The sequence below is a fragment of the Lichenostomus cassidix genome, chromosome 1Aa (genome assembly GCF_008360975.1).
Source record: "Lichenostomus cassidix isolate B80296 chromosome 1Aa, HeHo_3.0, whole genome shotgun sequence".
NCBI lineage: Eukaryota > Metazoa > Chordata > Aves > Passeriformes > Meliphagidae > Lichenostomus > Lichenostomus cassidix.
The window spans coordinates 7,460,228-7,482,732 of NC_139480.1; the positions used below are offsets into that span (position 1 = coordinate 7,460,228).

General features: G+C 41.4%; 1 protein-coding gene across 4 annotated transcripts in view; it reads right to left on the minus strand.

The window, feature by feature from the left end:
- The window catches only part of GRM3 (glutamate metabotropic receptor 3), a 102,226-nt gene extending 83,779 nt beyond the window's left edge, over positions 1-18,447 (minus strand). For all 4 annotated transcript variants that reach the window (XM_085083233.1, XM_085083241.1, XM_085083249.1 and 1 more), the window contains exon 1: positions 17,737-18,447. The gene's annotated coding sequence lies outside the window, so the exon portion shown is untranslated. The remainder of the gene's footprint in view (positions 1-17,736) is intronic.
- Positions 18,448-22,505: the final 4,058 nt, after the last annotated feature.

The following is a 22,505-nucleotide window of genomic DNA, read 5'->3' on the forward strand; positions in this document are numbered from 1 at the left end:
CTCTCATATAATGCAAGCAAAAGACCTCCCTGTATTAATTCCCATTTTAAGACTAACAGTTTAGCACTAAGAACTTAGGAAGCTTTGGGCTGGGTTAAAACAAGGGCTTCTGTAGCCCATGTCTGTCATCATTCAATTTCTGTCAGAAGTCATCTGTGTACATTTAAGGAAGCTTAGGTATAACAGTGCTAGAGATCCCCATCAGCACAGTAAGTTGTTGATTTCACATGCGGTTAAAAAGTCAAACCTCAACGGAAAGGCAAACTCTGAATTCCAGGAGAGAAAAAATTAATTTTGCAAGATAAACTTATCTCCAAATAAAAAAGATGGCATTGTAGGATCTCAGACACATTTTGCCTTCCTCCTATGTGTTGCAGAGAGAAAAGTGTCTCTTTTTGGAAGAGGCACAGAGCAGACTCTTGTGGAAATAAATGAGGGAGGACAACTTGGCAAGGACCAAGGGAAAAAACAGCAGCACCATGTTGTCCTCTCTTGCTGACATGACTCCTTCTTCGAGTTCAGTCACAAAGCAGGCTATGAATAAAATTATGACTAAATTTTCAGTCATGTGAGAAACATGGATAAAACTGAACCTGAACTGCTGGAGTCCCACCTGAGACATTTAGGTGAGATTCTTTTAATAAAACAGTCAGATTATATGGTTCTACATGTGAGCTGGTTATTCAAAGGCCCTTTTATAGTCACTGTATAGAAAAAAAGCCCCACTTTTCTGAATGTGATTTCTCTCTTCCTATAGTGGATGTCTAAAACAGGTCAGTTGAATCACTCCTTGGAAGTGTAATTCTTTTTATCATTAAATATGATTTTCCAAAGATGTAGGCCTCCACACTGTGGCTTCAGGTTGTATCTGTTGAGGTAAATCCTACCCTCAAATACTCCCTTTCCTTGATTGGTAACCAAAAAAAAAAAAATAGAGGTTGTGGAAGGAAACGACCAAAAGAAGCACCAATTCCTTGGTACTCACAAAAGTGGTGCAAGAGGTCACTACAAATACTTCTCCCCCTCAACCCCCTAAAGTTCACAAGCTTTTTCTGAACTGGGGAAAGCAAGATTATCTCATAGAAGGGGTAATGGAGAGAGACTGCTTGTTCTTCCAGACATCTGAGTGGGAATCAAGTCAGTTTCTGGTCTTTTAGAGGGAAATGAGACAAATTAAATATTACTATCACTGTTGGAGTTAATCACAAGTAAAAGGCTCCAATAGAAATCCATTCATTCGACTTGAAATGGAAAGAATTCCTTGCCTGCTTAGAAAAAGTTTTTATGTGGTATAAGTCTGAAGTGCCTGAGATGAAATGCAACTATTTGGTTAACTGCAAGGAATTCTCAGGGAAGCGAAATGATACTGGAGACCCAGAGGCAAAACAATTAACATATTTGTGCAGCCAGCTGAGCCTTTGCAGTTGCTCTCCACATACTCAGTTGGGCTGGAGTAACACATGACCCCAGGGCCTTGGGGCACAAGGTTCTCAGCCTGCAGACAGCAGGAGGCTTGTGGGCAAGAGCGAGGAGACCACTGCCTACGTGCCAGGCACCAGTCCAGATCATACTGTACTCTCTACAGGCCCAAAGGTCCCCAGAGCCATTGCAATTTTACTCCAGAGGAATGTGCCTGAGCTGAGAAAATGACCCTATTTTGTAATTTCAGGTATTCTTGCCTGCTGTCACCCTGAAAAAGTCAGCAAGGGTCTCAGCAGTTCAAGAGGACCTTCTCCTAAAGATGCAGGAGGCAAAAAAGAGCTTGCTAGGCAATCTGTCGATAGCCTGAAGGCTCTTAGAAAATTTAATGGAGGAAAGGGGCTTAGAAACACCTGAAGGACATCATTAAACTGTATTCCTGGGCTCTGCAGTGGAATGGGAGGATTAAACAAACAGAGGAAAAGCTCCAGGCCCTAAAGCATGGCTGGTAGTCAGTAAAGAGGAACAAGAGCCACGGAAAAGTCTACACATATCTCTGAACACCAGACAATGCCAAGCTCCTTCCCTCCATCTCAGTAGAAGGGAAGTGAGTTGACCCTGGCACCAAGTGAGGCTGAGCAGGGGCCAGGAAAATGCCACAGTGATCCTCCTCACGGAGGAAATGCCCCTCAGGCTGAGGTTTAGCCAAGGCTGCTGCCTCCAGTTGCTTTGCTAGAGAAGACCAAGCCCTAGTGAAGAGCAATGATCAGGGAGGATAAAGTGTTATCAGTAACTGGCTACTCAGGAAGGGCTTTGAACCAATTTGTTTTTCATGCAATAATCAGCTTGGGAAGCACTGTGACCCTTGAAGGAGATTTTATTGATCATAACAGAACAGGCCACTAATAGAAAAGAAATTATTAGAGAAAAAGACTTTTCTGCCATTCTCAATACTGTTTTCATCAAAGCTTTTTCACCAGCAATAGTTCTTTCTTTTATGTATACTCTATTTTATATTCAAACCAACGCTATTTTCTTCACTAAACACTAAGTCCTTTACTTTGATAGAAACTAAATATTTCCTTTAATGAGCATAAGAGATAATAATGTTAAGCATTAGTTGGAACCATCATGCAACAAAAGCTCAATGCCATTTAAAAACACTTAATGCACAGGCTGAAATTTGTCATCTCTCTAAAGAGCACAAGATTAGAGGTGCTACAACTTAGAAAGGAAGCATTATCCCACAGATGAGGTAGTGCTTTCCTTTGCACTAATCACACAAACAGTGTAAAACAAGTCTTTGAATCTATTTCTTATGTTAAAAACCCTTACAGAATGTTCTTGTAATAGGAGATGAAGAAAAAACCCCAATCATAGGACTCTGGTTTTTTTCACGAGCATTACTTTGAATCTTTCCAGAGGCAATGAATGTTTCATGGCTTGATGGCCAATTCAGCAGACTGGAAGATCTCTCAACTGAGAACTGTGCCAGTTTCAGACCACCGGAGAAGGCATGGATAGACTGGCCTGAGACTCAGAGTTTTCCAAATCCAATCAGCAGTCTCAGGTTCATCCCAGCTGTGGCCAGACCAGATTGCAAGCAAAGCTGCATCAAGCTCAGGGGGTCAGAAATTGATTGAGATGAAAGGAGAACTTGGACATCAGTCATTAGCTAAAGCACAAATGAACTTAAGCCATAAAAAATAAATATTTAGGGGAAAATGTTCTCATCATAAAGGTACTGAGGCACAGGTAAAGACTCCACAACTCTCCACCATCACAAGTTTTCAAGAAAAATAACCTTTTTTCAGAAGTGACACAATAATACTGACTCTGCTTTGGGACAGGAGATAGATTGAATTGTCCCTTCTGGCTTTATTTATGTTGCACAACCCCCATATTTCCTGTATTTACCAGCTATCTCCGTCCTTGGAGCTTGTAACAGTGCAGTTACACTGATTTACACTGGTTGGGGGACTGGGACATGTTCATGACTCATGTTCTCATGCCATCAATTCCTCAGCAGCTTCCTACTGGTGATGGCCAAGCTCAGAGAGCAGCAGCCAATGTCAATGAGAGGGGCAAGAGAAATGCTTTATTCCTGTGCAAGGATTTTGCTGCAAAGTCCTCTCTATTGCTTGAGTAAAAGCGAGGGAAGGAAGAGGCTGACTTTGAAAACCCAAAACTGCTGATGTTATTATCTCTTGAAGCTATTAAATGATGGAAGTGCAGCACTCCTGACAAACTGAACAGCACTGCCAGTTGCTGTAACATAGACCAGCTCAGCTGAGTTTGTTGCTAATTTCTCACAGTCTAGTGTTTGACCCACTGAATGCTGAATTAAATTTTTATACATTCGTGAACTATTTATACTGTTTGAAAAATCAATATCTTTTTATTGTTCACCTGATTTAGGATGGATAAAAGGAATATTTCAGTATTCTCCAGAGTCAATGCAGAGAGGCCTTGAATGATGAAAGGTGCAGTATCTTTTGAATGGAAGAAAAACTCCAGGGTAGAAATGAGTGTAATTTACACAAAATACCTTTCCTGTTCATGACATGAATAATACATTTTTTCACAAACTCACACCAAAACATAATGCCCTTTTAGAAGACAACATCTAATTCTTTATCACTCTTTAAGACAGAATTATTAATTTGGAAAAAATTTTCTTTCTGAATTTTTTTACATTTTGTATGAGCCATGAAACCTCAAAGGAGTTATTTGAATTTCAATACCATCTCACACTTTTATTAAAATATACTATAACCCTGATTCAGTAATTAACATGAAGATAGGACTCTTAGTCTAAACCCAGAAATCTCCCAGTTATTTCAGATTTTCCCTAAGTATGCTTTTGATTAAATAATTACTGAACAGCAGTGTTAACAATTTATCTATGATAGAGAGCATGTCACAATTTCCTACTCATGTTCTGCAGTTTATGCTTTTGCCAATGTGTTTTATGAGTATTTATTAAAGATGACGCCTTGAGTTAATAACATAAACTACCTACTAGTTTCATAATCATCACTGCAGTGCAGAAAGCTTTAGAGTTACGGTAGTTCTGCATTGACGACGTCAACAGATTTACTGCATTCATTTCCTTATGCAAATATTCCAAAAACATACATAACTTTATAACCTTATATAGTGTACTGCCTACACAGGAGGGTATCAAAGCCTGTGAACACTCAGAGTAGACTTTAAAGTTGACAGCACAAGTCGTGCTGCTCCTTCCTTTCTTGTTTATCTGTTGTCCTAATATTAGAACTCATTTAATGCTGTGTTTTGTAGACACATGGGGACTTCTGCACAGTCCCTGCAGTGAGAGGGGAGACTGCTCATGGTCTTTACATGACATGTCTGTCTATACTGAAGTTACCCATAAGGAGTCTGCATGTGAATTAGGCAGAGACTTGTGATTCATTCTTGCCCTGTATACATACATGATTTGCCCCTGCATGGCAGAGCTTGCCTCTGTCTTGCAGGGCAACCTTCTTTGCTCCTGCAATTTGTCCATTTTCCCCTCTCTTCCCCGAAAGAAGCACAATGCTCTCTGCTCTGACTGCCTCTGCTGCACCTCACCAGGAGAGGTTAGCAAAACAGACCCTGGGATAGGAACCCTGAATTATGTTCAGATCACTGAGAGGAGAAGAGAGTTAGAAGGAACCCTGAAGGATCTTGATCTCAATATTCCTTTGCTATTACCCAAATCAAGATCAATTTTACTTATGTCTTATCTAACTCATGTCTTGGCTAATTTGTTTTTAGACACTTTGGTTGACAGGAACTTCCTAGATTTCCCAGCTGTTTATTCTGTCTTTCCCACTCCTTACAATTAAAAGCTTTCCCTGAGGTCTAGTCTTCTGTGTGACAGTTTAAGCCTTTTACTTACCTGTGACAGATCTATTTTTTCCACACAATTCTTCATGTTGACATTCTGTGCACTTCAAGAAATTTATATTCTTTTTTAAAACATAATTCTCAAAACTGGGCACCATACTCCAAAAGTGGCCCTACTAGTGTTGAGTAGAGATTAATGTTTACATTCCATATCTTGAAGACAATATTCCTGTTTTGTTAATCCTAGTAGAAAATTTCTTTTTTCCACAGCATTATGATACCATGGTGTTGAGTCATGCTCTGCTTCTGAGCTTCCATAGTCTTAGATACATTCCTGTTGCACTGCTACCTGGCTCGTGGCTCATTTCCCATATTTGTGGTAATACCTATGTGAATAATTTAATGGTAAGTCTGTTTTCATCCAAGGATTATTTTGGGAGCCAGAATATGACAATATTAATGTGTAGCTGATCTGAAAAAAAAAATTACTTTTTGGAACTTGGAAGACATGATAATCAAGTTAGCCATCAATAACTCTCTGTCTACTTGTCTGGCAAACAGGTAATCAATTACACATCAAACAATGTAGGAACTAATACATAGTAGTAGGCAGAAATCAGCAATAAATTTTAAATCAATTCTTTTGGGTCAGGTACAGTCTGGACCACTTTCATAGAACATTGCATAGAACTATGCATAATTTTGCAGAAAAATATGCCTTAATTAAACATGGAGAGTATCTGGAATCGATACAGATGGAGAATACATTCACATTAATCTTATTGAAAGAATTTACGTTTTATTTTAGGAAAAGAGTAGTACAGAGAGTTCCAGTCACATCTTGAAGTCCTTCTGCTATTGCTGTCATGGAAGTTTTGCTTTAAAAAGGACTATAGGATGCAAGGCCTGCATTTCAAGTGAGTTTCTTTAAAATTAATAAATAAGCATAGGTGAATTAATACATGCAAAATAATTTTGGGAGGCATAATAATGGAAATAGCTAGAAAAATTATTGGATGGATTAGCACACTTCATTTGTCTTAGGTTTCCTAATGAACAATTAGCTTTGTGTTTAATCCCTCTCAATCCATTTGTCTTTGCAGCTCTTACTCTCTACAGATAAGCAAGGATCACTCCAAATGTGCTTTTGTTTTTGAAACTACTTATATTAGTATTTAATTGTAATCATTGTCATGGAAACCATCTTATACATGGGAATGGGCAAATATGGCACATGCTAGACCACCTATTACTTGGCGCTTGCAAAAAAAAACTGTTGCAAAAAAATTTGCACCACTCTAAAATACTACTGAGATAAGTCCTGTTAATTAAAAAGAGATGAATCTGCCTGAAAACTGTTTTTTTAAGGCCTTGGGAATGTGTTGTTGACCATTCAATAAGTGGCATTATAATGCCAGACCCTGCTGACCATGATCAGACAGTGTATCTTAGGTATTTAATTTATTTTTTGTGATCTAGGTTCAAGAGCCAGCATATCAGATGAGTTTTTGGGATTGCTTGGGATTGTTTGGGATGTACTACCAGTGGAGAGAAAAAGCATCAAGCTACATCCATGGGTTGCCTGAATGTGCCTCTCTGTGTCTCCCTATCTCAGGCTGTAAAAAATTTCTCTCTCACATGGACACCAATCTTCCCTTTCACCCAGTGCATCCAGGGAATGATTATTTAGCAGTCCCAATGTGACCAAGTTAGACAGAGAAGAGGGACTTCTCTCATACATAATGGTGGCTTGTGTTCTGGCAGAGTCAGGCCAGATAAATCTTCAAAGCAGCTGCTTACCTGTTCAGTGGGAATTCAAGGCTTGGAAGTTAATGGTCAAAAAAAAGTGAGTTGGACTGGATGTCTTTTAATTCACTGAGATGTATTAAAACAGCATGTTGATTAATTTGAAGGCTAGATGGAGCATTTTTTTTGCAATATTAAGGTGCTCTGTGAATTACTACAGATATACGAGTAAATGCTTTTTATTTTTTCCTTCCATAGATTTTATTTGTTCTTTTTTTTTCAGCAGTAACTAATACTCTCTTATGCATGAACCTAACAGATGTAAAGGGTTCTCTAAGGACCCTTTGGGGTAAGTACCTGTGGCAGCTTTATTAGGACCTCACTGACATTATCCATGTCCTGGACAGTTTGGGAAATATTCTAGACTGGCCAGGGAAAAGTTTGAGTCTCAATAAAAGAAGAGAAATTAAACAAGTGAGGCACAGAGTGTGTCCAGGGGTCGTGAAGTTCTGGATTCTTGCCTAATGCCACATTCATCCAGGCTTAATGTAGGTGAACTCTGTGTGGGTTTGCCAGCAGCAAAGTCAAACATCTCACTTGAGACCTCCTGGCTCTGTGGTTATGATCCTGAAAGCATGAGCAGCTCCTGCCTTTCCACAGGCCTGCAGCTGGAACACCCAAATGAATTCCCATCACACATTTGTATCCATCACTCTGCTCTGCAACACTCATCAGTACATTTTATGCCTAGGGTTGGTCTGGAGGCTTCCCTTCTACAGATGCTCCTGGCAGATTTTCTCTGACTTGAGGGCAGTCAGGCTGCTGGCTGAAGTTAGTGGCCAGGATGGTGTTTTTGTGCTAAACATGCTAAACCTGTGTTGTGCTGCACATGACACAAGGCAGTCAATGCAGCAGTCAAGCATCCCCTCTCTTCAGCAATGACTGAACCAAGAGAAGCCATTGCCCACAAAGATCCTTCTGCCAAAGACAAAGCAACATCTTGTTCTGCCTAAGCTGCCTAAAAAAATTTTCTTCTGAAATGTTAATGGGGATGTGAGAGCTGATCATTTCACCTCCATTTTGGATGGAGGTGGATGTGTTTGTAAGCTAGGAATGACCAAAAGCAGTCAAGAAAAAATGTAGCAAATTGAAAGGTGACAGGATAAGGACATCACTATGGCTCTGTGTGACTCCTGAGAACTCTTTGGGCAAAGTGCTGGGTGGAGTGAGGATTGGACAACAGAAAAAAGAAATAGTACAAAGGATTTCTTCAAGGAATGCTGTATTCAAGACAAGGGAAGTCAAGCCATTCAATGTCTGTACTCATCTTTTGGGTTCAAATGAGCTAAGAGGGAAGGCAAAAAGGAAAACAGCAAGAAAAACAAGCTACTCAAAAAAGCAAATGGCAAAAAGAAAAGCATTTATTTCACTGAGTCAGGAGGAGATGGCTGAGGAGAACATTACATAAATGAACATTAAACAGCCAAAATCTAATCCCTTTGCAATATAAAAGGCTAGAATGGAAAAGAAAATACTAAAGTGCTGTGAATTTCCATAGGAGAGAGGATAAGAGTGATAGGCTTGTTTGCAAAAAGTGGGATTCAGTTAAACTTCTGGAGACCTTCTGTCCATAAGAGCAGTGAAGAACAGATATATACCATTGCAGGTGGCTGTGAAATCTCTGTCACTGCAGATTTTAAGGAAATCATTCTACAAGTATCAGTTAAAAAAAGACTTAAAGACAGTTTATGCCATCTTTGGAGGGGGAGATGGATCAGGTGAAATCCTTATTGGTGCCATTATCTGTGGAACTGTAAATGCTGCGTTCTGGCAAAGGGAACGTTGTGTACAATCTTTGAAAAGTAAGAATCTTACATGAAAAGGGCCTCTTTCTATCCATTTCTACCCTAATGGATTCTGCACTCTTTCAGGATAAGTTCTAATTGGAACCTTGTGCCCTCGCCAGGAAATCACAGGCACCAAGAAACCCTATTACTCTGGAGCTGCTCCCTGGATGTTGATTTAAGGTAGTTAGGTCTAAATGGAACTATTTGTCAGCTTCCTTCCTTAAAAAAATGTGGACTAGACAGGCAGATAGAAGTAGTGTAAGACTTGACTTCATCTTACCTAGTGGCCAAAATCCTGACATTTTAGGGAGCAGAAGCATCTCCCAGAGATAAGGAGCCAACAGGGCACTGCTGGTCACACCACTCTGTGCTACTGCAAGGTTCGTTTACATTCTACCCTTTGGCCAAAAACCTGATATACAAATTAAATCTCAGCTCTCAGGACCTGGTGTTACTTCCAGACTAAAGGTTTCTTTTCTTCATACTGAATAATGCCACTAGGAATATCTTTATCTGAGCTTGATACTCAAGGTATTAGCACTAATCTCTAAGCTTTGTCCTGGATATCTGCTTCTGGGAAAAAAATCTTGTTTAGATGACTGATATTATTGAGAATCATAGTCCTTGGAAATCTCAAAAATGTCAAAGACACAAAAAAAAAGTAAATCATCAAACCTTATTCACCAGAAGTCTCTAATGCTGTTGAAGTGTCTGATATTTCCAAGAGTTTTTCAGTCTCTGAAACTGTTAAAATAGAAACACCTTTCCCACATTTTCCTTCTCTGCCTTCAACAAATGATGTTTTTTTTAACCTCCTTCTCCCCTCTTTGTTTGCTTAGAGGATCAAAGCCTTTTTATTTATTTCTTTTTCCTCCCAAGCAGTTTCTGGAGTGTTAAAAAAGCACCACCAGTATACTGAGTTTACATTACAAACAAGTTAAAATTCCCAGTCTGTCAGAGCTTTTCTCCTAGGATACCAAGAAAAGCAAAGTTCAACGAAAATGCACAATTAATCGGAGATCACTTCTGAGTGGAGAAGAAAAGGCTGCTTTAAGCAGAGCTATTCTCTTCATAGAGATTTAAAGTCCACTTCAGAAAGGAAAGTTATTATGCTCTGAAAGTTATCTGATTTTATTTGGATTCCTGGAGCTACTCCATTAAGTAATGTTCCCTTTTCACCCATAAAATCATCTTAATGAATCAACTGTGGGATTGGCCATATGTAAATGTGGCCTTATGACAGCCACATTGACAAGTGAATCGATGAAAAAGACACAAGGCTGCATGTTGCTTTTGTTGGAACAGCAGTGGGGTTTGTTCTGCTTTTAAGACCTGAGGCAGACAGTTTATTTCTTTTCTTGGTTATGAAGAAAATGCTCTTGCTTTTTTTCTTCCTGAGGTGAATGTATTATGTAATAATGGGATGATAAAGAAGCTCGAGCTGTGTGGTTTAGGAGTATTTGGCTAAGACAGACTTGAGTGTTGAGCTACCATTCCCACACAATTGCTCTCCTTTTCCTCAACTTCTGAGAGCAAAGACTTGCCTGGTAACTCAACCTCACCATCAGTCCCTGCTGGATTGGCTCACACCTGTTTAGGAAAATGCATTGTCTGCTGATCTCAGGTGTTGTCAGGGCTCTTCAAAAGCCATCACAGCAGCAAGGAAGAAAATGAGCAGCACAATTAAGAGATCCCAAGTGAATACACTAAAACACTTGCAAGGTAGCTTTAACAAGTGTTCTTTAGCGTGCTCTTACAGTGTTTGGAAAATATCTAAGAAGATTCCTATAAACTTTACAAATTTCCTAGTAAAATGTCATTTTGTGGACAAGTATTTCATAATAAGGAAAACAAGAAACTTAATATTCTTAATGCAAATAACACACTAACGTCTATTAGGCATTGTAAGGTATCCTTTTCACACAGTTTTGCTAAAGTTTAATCATTATTACTACACTGATGCCCCACATGGATGTTTGTCTCTCCTGCTTTTTGCAAGGCAGGGTTAAATGCTGGTAAAATACATCTGTTACAAGGTAAAATCAAAATATTTAATGTGTGGTATTCAGAAATATCTGGAAGTTTTACAATGGAACCAAATGAAGTGTCAGCTGATATACAGTGAAGATGTCTTCTTTCTGACTCACTAAAGGTTAGTAAAAATGCCATTAAAAATCTGTGATAAAAAGCAAAGAAGTCCATAGTCATATTTGTGACTGGTGACAATCAACCATCAAATACACACATAATCTCACTAAAAATTATAATGAAGTTTTTTTGAAAATTGACTTGTCATGGCAAACTCAATTACAATTTTGCATAAAAATATCAATTTTGAAATTATCTTGCAGAAAACGGTAATTTTTGACATTTCTTAGCCATGTGAGCTCAGCCAAGCTAACTCTTTTAATACCTGAGTGCTGAACCCTACATGTGTTACTGCATGTCTTTATCTCTCTTTTTGCCTCCATCCTTTCGTCAATTTACCTGTTTTCTCTTTTCATGAAAATACAGAAAAATAAAAGGGAAAAATTAGTCATTCTGTGAGTTCTGGAAACATCCCCAAAATGTGCTTTTTGATTTTTATCACATCTCCGTCTGAGTGAGTCTAACAGCAGGGCAGCCAATTTCTGCTCAGCATTACAAATGTAATATTTTTAAACAGTAGCAGAATATGTCTTCTCATGCTTTCCTGATAATTTGTTCACTAGATGGTGCAACCACCGTAAATTAAATTAATAATAACAATATAATAGATAATGACTACAAAGCAATACAGGAATTGCTAAGCAGTAAGCACTGGATCTGAAAAACACTCAGCCAAAAATCTCTTGCAAAACATACATGTAGAAATATTCCCTCAAGCACTGCTGCAGGTGTCCCATTGTGGAGGCCTGGCACATACAAGTTTGGGATCTAAGGAGATTTAATCACAGCTACTTTATGGAAAATAGACAACCATCCTGACATGGTGAGCCATCCTTTTAGCTGGTCAGGGTCAACAAGGCCAAGACTGGTCTAGGAGCCTCTCAGAAAACCCTGAACCCTGGACTAGCTTAGCATAGAGCTCCATTCCTCACCAAGGAGGAGGAGTGTATTTAATCTAAATTCGTATAACAAACACAATTTCTGCACCATCTCAGCCCTGCCATTACATGTCTGTGGAGCAGGGAGTCACACCACTGATGAAACAATATGTAGGAACTTTTAGAGATGAAAAGATTTAGGAATACATTTAGGGATAATTTTTAGGAATTTAGCTGTGAAACAATATTTTGTGAGGTTTTCAAACCCTTTTCAAATGGAGTCCCATCCTACACCTCAGCATCCTTTTGACTACACAGTGTTCAAAGCCTGTAGCAAGCCATTAATGTCCCTCAGTGTTGGCTTCTGACACATTAGTTTTGCTGGAAGAGATTTAGAGTGTTTCATCACAAGATGAGAGCCAGCTCCTTGTTGCCCACTTATCTCAGCCAGCTTCTTTGCAGGGCTCATTGCAGGGAAGAATCTCACTGCTGCCAAACCCCAGACTCAGTGAATTGGCACAGGGCAGCATCTCAGTGTGCTTGGAGGATCAGCCACCACCAACCACAGAGGCTGAGGCTCTGCAGAGCCCCAGATAATGCAGTTATGTAGCTGTGTGCCACTTCTCCAGATGCAGCATTTAGGTAACACAAAAGTTGTCCCTGGTTTGTGTGTGGGCTCGTTAGTGGAGCATTGCATGGGAGTGGAAGCTACTGTATAAGTTTCACTCTATTTCTCAGCTGAGGGTGCTGTCAGTCACCACATTCTGCACATTTTCTCTTCACTCTGTTTTCCACCAGCATGTCATGTTCTAGACAAAGATACTTCTCAGTTTTCAGGTTCCTTTCAGCTCTTTCCTCCTGGCAAGCCCAGGCCCCAGCTCCTCCTCTCTACCAGTGGGAGGTGACTTTTCCATACCTCCCACCCACTTTGATTCTCTTCTCTTTCTTTCTTTCTTTCTTTTTTTTTGTACAATCCCTTCTTCCAGCCTTGTCCGTGCTTTTGCTCAGAGGTCATGCCTGTCCCAATCCTTTCATTTTATTCTTCCCTTTGCTGTCTCCCCAAGCACTCCTCATTTTCTCAAGAACAGTTTTGTTTCTTCTCACCTGCATGCTCTACCTCCCCTTCTCAGCACCCCTCCTTTCAGGTACCCTGTTCCTTAAAGGTACCCTAAACTCACATATTCATCCTTCTTCCCATGAAGAACTAATTACCCCTTTATTTCTCCTAATACAGTTCTGTCCCTTGAATTTGCTGACTTTGACACACTTAGCTTTTGACTTCATTCTGCCTTGTGTGTACTTGCTTGGTTTTCCTCTGGAATCTGACAATGTCTCCCTTGACTTCACCACCTTCATCTGCCTTAAAATCTCTTCTTTCCACAACTGGCTTATCAGTTAATTTACTTTTCTTTCAGTTTGAATAGTCATTTGAGTATCTCTACTGACATTTTTTTCCTTTTCTATCAAACTATCTTCTTCTCTTTATTTTTCCCATTTTGTCTCATACAGAGATATTTTCCTCAATCTTTTTTGTTTTTACAACTTTTTTTCCCTTTCTCTATTCTCTTTCCTAATGGAGAATTTCAATGGAGAATTTCAAGCACCCACTAAAAGTCTGCTCCAAGTTCCCATTTCATCCATGAAAACTTTATCAATGATTCCCTCTCTACACACCTTGCTTGATGCATATTTGATCTAGTTTATATATTTGATTCTTAGTATTTTGGGAAAGCCTGTTGATTTACATGAGGAGCCCATAAGTTCCTACACAAGCAGTACCGTTACTGACGATGTAAATACTCCCATAATCTCAGCATAGCTATGAAAAAGAGCATGATAATTGTTTTTACTACATCATTTTATATTTGAAGGGACCAATATCAGATAAAAGGAATATAATTCTGCAGCCTATTTTTTTGGTGTAATTTGCTATATCTCTAGGAAATTCTCTTCTTTTTGACTTTAATATGTTCACAGTGATTTGCCTCCCATGGAAATTTGCTGCATTACTCTTAAAAGGCAGCTGGAAACAAGACAGTTTATTTTTCACAGTATTTTTGAAAATCTGCACATCCCTGAAATAAATGTCTGAAAACATCTTAAGACAATAGATAAGCCAGCAAATCCATTGAGATCACACAGTGGATTCTGGGCTTACCTGAAGAAAGAGACAATTGCACTAATCCTCAATAGTTAAAGCACTACTAACAATGAACTGTGGTTTAGTCTCAGTGGAAATACCTGACAATTGCATTGAGGCTATTCCCCGGCATCATTGCCTTGGAGGATTTTTTTTTTTTTTTGTACCGTTTTACTCCTACTGCTGAATTCAGCTCAGGATTTTCAGCCAATCTGTATTTTCATTAAATGAAATATGTCCTTCCTTTTTCCTGCCAGTTTAAGGATAGATTATCACTGTGAAAATTGTCCCACCAAGTTCATAGCAAGAAACAGTCACAGGCAGAGACTTAGGAAGATTGTACCACTGAAGGATACTACACTCCTTTCCTGACACCTTTGGATCCCAGCTCCACCATGGGTTTGCTCTGGACATTCAGGGCTGGCTGCAGGGGCAGAGTGGCTGATTGACCCTCTTGGATCTCATTTTGCTGGCTGTGGCTTCCCCTCCATGGCAAATGCAACCCACCCAGGGATCAAAGCACAGACTTATTCTCCACCCTAGTGCAGAGCAAGAGGACAATCTTCTCTTTAATTCACTGATTAAGCTTTAAACCAGCCCTCAGTTTTCTATCAATAAGCAATAAAACACCCCAACAGTCAATATTACACCATTTTCACAAGACCTTATGTAGCTTACCACAGTTATACACATTCCCACACAAACAGTAATGCTGTCAGATCCTGGAGTGTGTTAGACATTTTGGTGTTGTTCTGTGCCATCCTGAGATTGACTTTATCAATGACAAAAATTCATACTAACTGATCAGTAACTGTAGCACAACAAGTTGGAGCAAACAAGATGCAAAAATCCTTATAAAATTTTATAGGACTTTGGAGATAGCTTTCAAAAAATGATCAGAGAATGAAGTCCCTTCAGTAGGATGCTGTTGGCAAGTTTAACAGCCTCATAGACAGGATCTCACACCCCATGAAATCTTCAGGTTGGTTTCTCAAATTGCACTGCTAAAGCAGACTTTTGGTGGGTGCACACTTTATGTGACCCTACTGAATTTTTGTGGGCAAATAGAGAATTTAGCCCACCGGCTTTCAAGGTAAAATTGCAATTTGACCCCAGCATAAGCAACATTAGAACCAGGTCTTTCATGTCTTATAGTATTCTATAGGGGACTCTGAGCTACAGCCCAATTTATGTTCTGTAGGACACTGCCATGGGCGAGTTGTGTTCACACAAAACATCCAAATAGTTCTTTCTTTAAATGCCACTACATCTCCCTACACTGCCTTCATTTCCAAATTCAGCTCCACTTACATAACACAGACCACTGAACTGAATGATAGCATTGTTTGTAATGTATTTCTTTTATTTTGGCTTTCCAGTCTGATTTAGTACTTTGCTTTGTCACATTTATTTAACTGTAAAAACATTATGTGAATCCAGAAAAATACTTTACCCCTGCATCTTGCTTTAGATCCACTCTTTCAATGATAAAATTAGAATCTTACTCCTAGACAAGGTGTCAACATTTGCCTAAAAAACTTTATTCCTTTATTTGTAGAAGCTTATAAGTAGGTCATCAACACAAGTAACCCAGGCAAACATCAACAGTGATTAGAAAAGCATCTTGGCTCCAGGATGAAAGTCTAGTTTTAATGTACTTAATGCCAATGCCATTTTACTTGTCTTTAAGTTACAGAGCAGTAAAGCAACTGATATATTTTCTATTTTGAAGTGTATTTTATGTTTAATATATAATGAAGGGCTCTAGAAATATTGAGAGAAGTGGACAACATTATTCTTAAAATAAACATCTAACAGACAAACAAACAAGCAAACAAGAGAAAAAGCCACAGAAATTAAAGTATGAAATATTCTAATAAGGGAAAATTAGCTTGCATTGCTCTTCAGATAATCAGTTCATTAAGAAGCATTTGCATGAATTGTTACTGATTTCACTCAAAGAATGAACATTACAGAAGTATAATTTTTCTATTTATCTTAATTGTGAATAAAAGTAGCTTAATGTTCTTCCCAATAGAACTGGATAAGTTATATCTTCTTGTAATATGTTTATCAACATAAATGACAGCAGAAGTCATCATGATTTAGGTGCATTTCAAGAAAATGAAACAAGTAAAGTTTTCTTAAAATTTGTGTTTGATCAGGTGGGTTGTGTGATTTTCAAATTGTTTTCATGCATATTTAATCAACATGAGACATATACTTATGCAAGCTGAAATAGGTACCAGTCTGTGTCCCAGGCTGTTCTCCTTCACAGTCTTCCAATAGAGTGTATTTAAAAGCTGATGTAATTAATTTTAAAATTGAACTAAAATAATCTTCAGCAGGTGGCATAAACTGAGAAGAAGCCAAAGAACTCATGAACTACCAGCAAATCCTTAGTTCAGTTCAATGCAGTACTGGTGTGATGCCTAATTTTTCATGAATTGCTTGGGTTTTATCAAGATTGCTGAAATACAGGGATGTATACATAAAATGATCTTTTGAAATATTGTGATAACCTGGGGGGATAAAGCCCCCAAAATCCAACACCCCACCCAAATCCTACCTATCCACTGGCACAGAGATACACTTTCTCACACCCACATGTGTGTCTCAGCAGATACGTGTGCCTGGCACACACACAGATGGAAGGGATGTACCCACACACCTCTAGGGCTACAGAGGGTTAGATAAACACTGTCTAGGAATAAAAACCACATTCCTATGACTCTGTGCATGTAACACATCCATACGCATCCAAGCAAGAACAGAAGCACAGCTACACACACCTACACACCCAGAGACACAGGGACATGGGCAAGGCACATCCACAGGCACAGAGAGCCCCGGGAGCACACAGACACACCTGCACAGCTGGCTGTATGCTCACATGGACACACAGATACAGGGCATACACATATATATATATGAGAGAGAGTTACAATGGCTCTATCCCTCCTAATTTCTCCTTCCTTTCTGAAGTATTCCAATTGCGGGATCCTGGAGTGAGCCAGGTCCCTGCAGGGGAGATATTCCTGGAGGAGCAAAGCACTTCCAATTCCTTTAAGGTTGCCCACGTCTCTCCCCCTCTCTCCCAGCAGCAGATCTGTGGAGATGAGCTGGGTGCTCAGCACAGCTCTCCCAGCTGCTGGCTTGGCTCGTTCCACCCCAGCTTAAGGAAGGCTATAGGATGGCAAGCTTGACATCTCATCCCTTCACCCCAAAGCCTGTGAGAGTAGAAACCTCTGGGCAACATCGGGACACAGCTCCTTTCTGCACGCTGCCCTACCCCCCCTCTCCCAGCTGCCGACTACAGGGGTCCCCCTACACCCTGCCCTTCCTCTGCAAGTGTGAAAGCCCTTGTTCCCTTCCCGTTCCCCGCTTCCCCGTTTCCCCTGCCCCCCGAATCCCGTCAGGAAACCTCTTCGCAATTCGCGGCTCTAAACTTTTTCCTGGCTGCACAACCCCTGGGGCAGCGGCTGCGTCTGGTCCAGAGGGCAGAACGGGGCGGGGGTGGGCTGCAGGGACCCGGGATGCAGCGATCCAGGCTGCAGGGTGTGGGATGCAAGGAGCGGAATGAGGATCGAGATGCGGGATACGGGGATGTGAGGACCGGGATGCGCGAATCCGAGACGCAGGATGCAGAGAGCGGGATGCGGGATGCAGGGATGAGGGCGCGGGATAGCGGTGTCCAGCTCCTTACCGTGCAGTGAGGATAGGTCCTGCTGAGGGTCTCCAGCTGCTCCCGGGCATCGCGGGCCTCCTGATGTGCTCGTTAAACATCCAGCGGGGAGTCTCACCCCCCAAACTTGTGTGAGCTGCTTCCTCTGGGAACAATCACCCTTTCTCCCCCCCGCCTTGGATCGGATCCCGATGGAAACTCATCAAGGCCTCCGAAGTGGTCAGAGGTAAGCTGTGAGGGAAGGAGACGAGGAGGGGGACAACGGGACGGAGAGGTTGTGATCACCAAGCGATGATCCCCTTCCTTTCCCCTCTCCTCTGGAGCACCCGCTTCCCGTTCCTCTGACCAACTTTGCCTCTGCTTAGCCAGGCAGCGCCTGGGACCGGCGCTGTGAATTGGGGTCCCTTTTCGCAGCCTGGCATCTTTCTAGATTTCCTCTCCTTTCCGGGCAAAGGGGATTGGTGCAAAGCTTTAAATTAGGAGGCGACCTAGAGTTGCAAAGACAGGGAGTGGGAGCTGGCTGGCGTTCGCAGCCCGCCTCCCCCGGCACTCGGCGCTGCGCGGAGGGGCTGGCTGAGCCCGATCCCTACCATTTATTCATTGACTGCGTTCCTAGCTCTCACTCTGGAGCTGGCTATCGCTCCTGGCACGGCCGGGAGCGGGGCTGTGGCAGGAGCCCTGGAAGGGAGGAGAGCCCCATGCTGCGGGGCTCCCCGCGGCTGTTTAACTGCGCCGGCAGCGCGGGCAGGAGCGCAGCCCGGCCCCGGGGGGAGGACAGGGGTGTGGGGGGACGGGACACGGGGACGCTGCTGTCGCCTGGCAACCCTGCATCCCGGCCCCGAGCATCCCTCCCCCAGCGCCCTGATTGGACGCGGCCGGGGCGGGGGGAACACACACGGCTCCTCCGAGGATGCTGCGCCCCGGCACTGCGACTTGTCGCATCCTCAAAAAGCCGGGAGCGGGCAGGGTGAGCACAGAGCAGCCGGGAGAGCCGAGACAGTTCAGGGCGTTGTGTCACCGTCCTCCTGCCGTTTCGCTCCCAGCTGGCTCGATCACTTTGCTTCTGCGTTACATCTCCTAGAAAAACAATCTATGTATGTATGGATGGATGGGTGGATGGATAGATACAAAGAAAATATACAAATATATACACATATGCATTTGTATATACAGATAAATGTATATGTATTATCCCTAGTCTTTATAATCTCTCTGTAGTCTAACTCTCCTATGTGAGAAGAGAGAAGAAAAATAGTTACTGAGAAAAGATCATTTCAGGGTTCAGCAAGGCTGGATGCAAATGGAAAAAGAAAGCTATTTTTTGGGTTATATATATTTGGAAACCATAAGTTTATATCAGCTGGAGTGTTAGCAGAAGGTCGTGGTCCAAAAGAAAGAATTAAACCCAGTGAGGTGAGTGAGCTGTAAGAGTCAGTGAGGATGGATGCGTTGACTTCAGGGAGGGTGAGTTTAAGTTGTGCTGCATGGGGCATTGCTGGTGTTATATGTGGCTTCACTGCTCATTCTCTGCTATGTGGGACAGCGAGCAGCTGCTTCCTGCTGGTTGGGTGTAGTATGGAGAGGATGTCTGTAAAACCCCAATACTTCCCTTTCCACCACATCCCCAGCTGGGACACCGAATTTCTCACTCTTCAGCAGGGAGAAGGCCATTGTCCACTTCTCCCTGAATGTTTCCCCCCACTTTTGGACTTAACTCCAGGCAGCTCCCCCTCAGTGCTCGGGTAAAGCAAGGAAAGAGACACTGCAGTCAGGAGCTGCAATCCAGCAGCTCACATGGGGCCACTATTGTTTCAGCAGCCACAGTTCCGGAAAGGAGTTAAGCCAAAGTAAGAGGAAATAAAACAAAATAATCTGTTTCTGCTAATGTTTTATGTTTAGTTATTTAACATCTGCTTACTTTTGTGATCTACTCATTACATTTGAGCTACTTGGCTAATTCTATGCATTTTTGCTTTCTTGGAAGCCAAGGACATTTGCTAAGATGTGCATGATAAACTGTTTCATTAAGGACTAAAGTTAAGCCGGGAGCAAAATGAAAGACAGCAGTTTCTCTCAGGTTTACCCTTTTAATTGGATCAAAATGTACATTGATGTAACATCAGGGTAAACTGGAGTGAATAGGAAATCAGTGTCATGTCTTTTGAATCATAGCACAATTTGACAGATAGGCTTGGAATACAATTTTTTTCACAGTCTTGCAGGCTGATTGCCAGGAAAGACTAGTGAAAAGAAGGATCTGATTTTGCATTGCTTTGTAGATAGCAGTTATGCCTCAAAGTGAGTATGAAAGTAACTTTTTCATTGGGCAGGATATAAAACCCACCATGTATGAAATTGGGCTCCACAGGCACCAAGTGGAATTTGGCTGAGATGTGTTGTCTGATTTGCAGCAGGTCACTTAGAGCCAGGGAGGTGACCTGGTCATTTGTTCTGTGCTTCAAAAAACAACCTTGGTACTGATGGTTTACTCCCTTCCCACACCTGATATCAGTCCCTAACACTGCTGTTTGCATTTACACATGGTTCATGGCTACTGAGAAAGAGTAAAATAAACCTGAACAGTCGAACAAGCTGTGGGCAAAGGTACAAGAGTTTAATTCCCACTTTCTGCCAGGGCTCTTCCTCTGCTGGTTCTCCTGGCACTACAGGGTTTCTTTTTAGCTATAAGACAATTTATCCCAGTCTTTGTAAAGTAGGATTCTGGAGACGTCCCTTCAGTTTGGGACTCTGGAAAACCATCTTTTTTTCTGTAGGGAACACAACTGTGCCTCAATTCTCTTGGGACAGTATGTGGTGCTATCCATGGAGGGTGTTGTGTTCTGAAGATGCAGCCACATGCTGAATCTGTGTTTTCAGTCAGACAGAGGTTTAGGCTGAGAGTTACACAAAGAGCTACAATGGAAGGCAACACAAAGATCTCAGTGAAGCTCTGGGCTAAACTGTGTTTGGGTGCTGCTGGCAAATCATTCACTGCAGGCTAAATTGAGCACCTCATCCTACACTTAATTGTAGATATACACACGGTTAGGCACAGAAATCAGGCTGTGTAACTTCTGCCAGGGGACAGCTTGGAGAAAACACTCAACAGCCCTCAATTTCTTTGACCTGGATCCAAAGAAGGATCTTTTAATATGAAATGTAGTTATCTATTTTCTGCCTGTGAAACAAAAATGGTGAAACAGCATTAAAAATTTCTGAACTAGGAATATTTTGCCTTTGTGAATAATCTATTAGTGAAATAGTAGTTATGTCTAGCTAAAAGATCGATTCTTTTCAAATTGAGCTCTCACATAACACCAAATTGAGTTCATAGAAAGCGTTGATGAGCCGAAGAATTTCTTTTTATAAAATTTGTGAATGTGATTAGCAAGCTTATCAGCACAAATAAACAGATGCACGTCTTTTCCTTACACAGAATTTTAACATGAGCTTCAAGACTGTACACATGGGAACTTTCCAATTTTACATTTCATGGCAAGATACTGTTCCAGCAAAACACTTTGTAGGTTTCCCTAACTTGCCATAAGCAGCTGTTTTGGGACACACTCAAGTTATTTGCTGATTAAAGACTAAAGCAAGCTTTAGAAAAATTGCAAATGTGCTTGTACAGCCAGTGAATGATCTATGGATTGGGCCCAGCCTACCTGAATAATTCATGAGGCTTATGGCCTTTCCTCCTTTTCTGGGGACCTTATAGAAATGGACAGGAATAGGGCCATAGATCAATGAGCTTTTTCTAGCATATTGCTCCCTGCCACCTGATTTCTGCATCTGCTTCCCGTGTGGAAGGGATGTGTGAGTGGGCATGATCCTGTTCTGTGGCTCTGCCATGAGCTAACAGTTGTGGTCATCACCCCAGGGCCAGTGTTGGCTAATTGCTGTGGTTTGGGGCACACATCAGAAGCACCTAGAGATAGCATCATGTTCTCCTGTGAGTTTGCCAGTCTCAGGGTACAAAACCCTGTTTGGTAGTCACAGGGGTCTAGATGTGTCTCCACAACACTATAGCCACATCAGTCTCTCTCTTTGTACGTATGAGGGATAAAAGTTCCTAGTAGCTGATGCAGGGATCTACAAAACCCTACATTCTGACTCATTGCTGTCTGCCAATCATAAATGACACAAACATACTCCAAAGGAACAGGCCAGTGGTGTTTAGCTTTCAAAGGAATATAGTGATTCCTAGGGAAGATCCACAGCTGTGAAGAGTGTAAGGGGTGTCACTGTGTCATTCTCAAGGACCTCATGGATTGCTATGGAAAATTATGCACTGCTGTGGTTTCTTGGCTGTGGCTGGATGTCAACACTCACCAAAGCCCCTCTACTTCCTCAGCTGGGCAGGGCAAAGAAAGAATAACAAAAATAGACATTCTTTTCTCTTAACAAACAGCACTGATGGTCTTCATCATGAAGCTCATCATCAAAACGGAATGTCTTCTTTTCTCACTGTTAAGTGGTTTGGAAGAGATTTTAGGTCAATACATATGGTGCAGAAAATCCCCATGTATATTCAGTGCTGATCCTCTTATGAATGATTTATTTGGCACCCCTTGGGCCTTCAGGGACATCGTTATTTCCTGTCAGATGTCCTTTGATGGCTTTCTTAACTGACTGAAGGGATACTGGCCTAGCACCAACATGAAGAATATGCCATGACATACTCAGCATTTTTTGGGTATTCTGAACCTTTCTGGTGCACAAGGACAGTGGCAACACTGACTATAAGGCTCAACACAACAAAAACCTGTGCTTCATGTGGTATGTTCTGG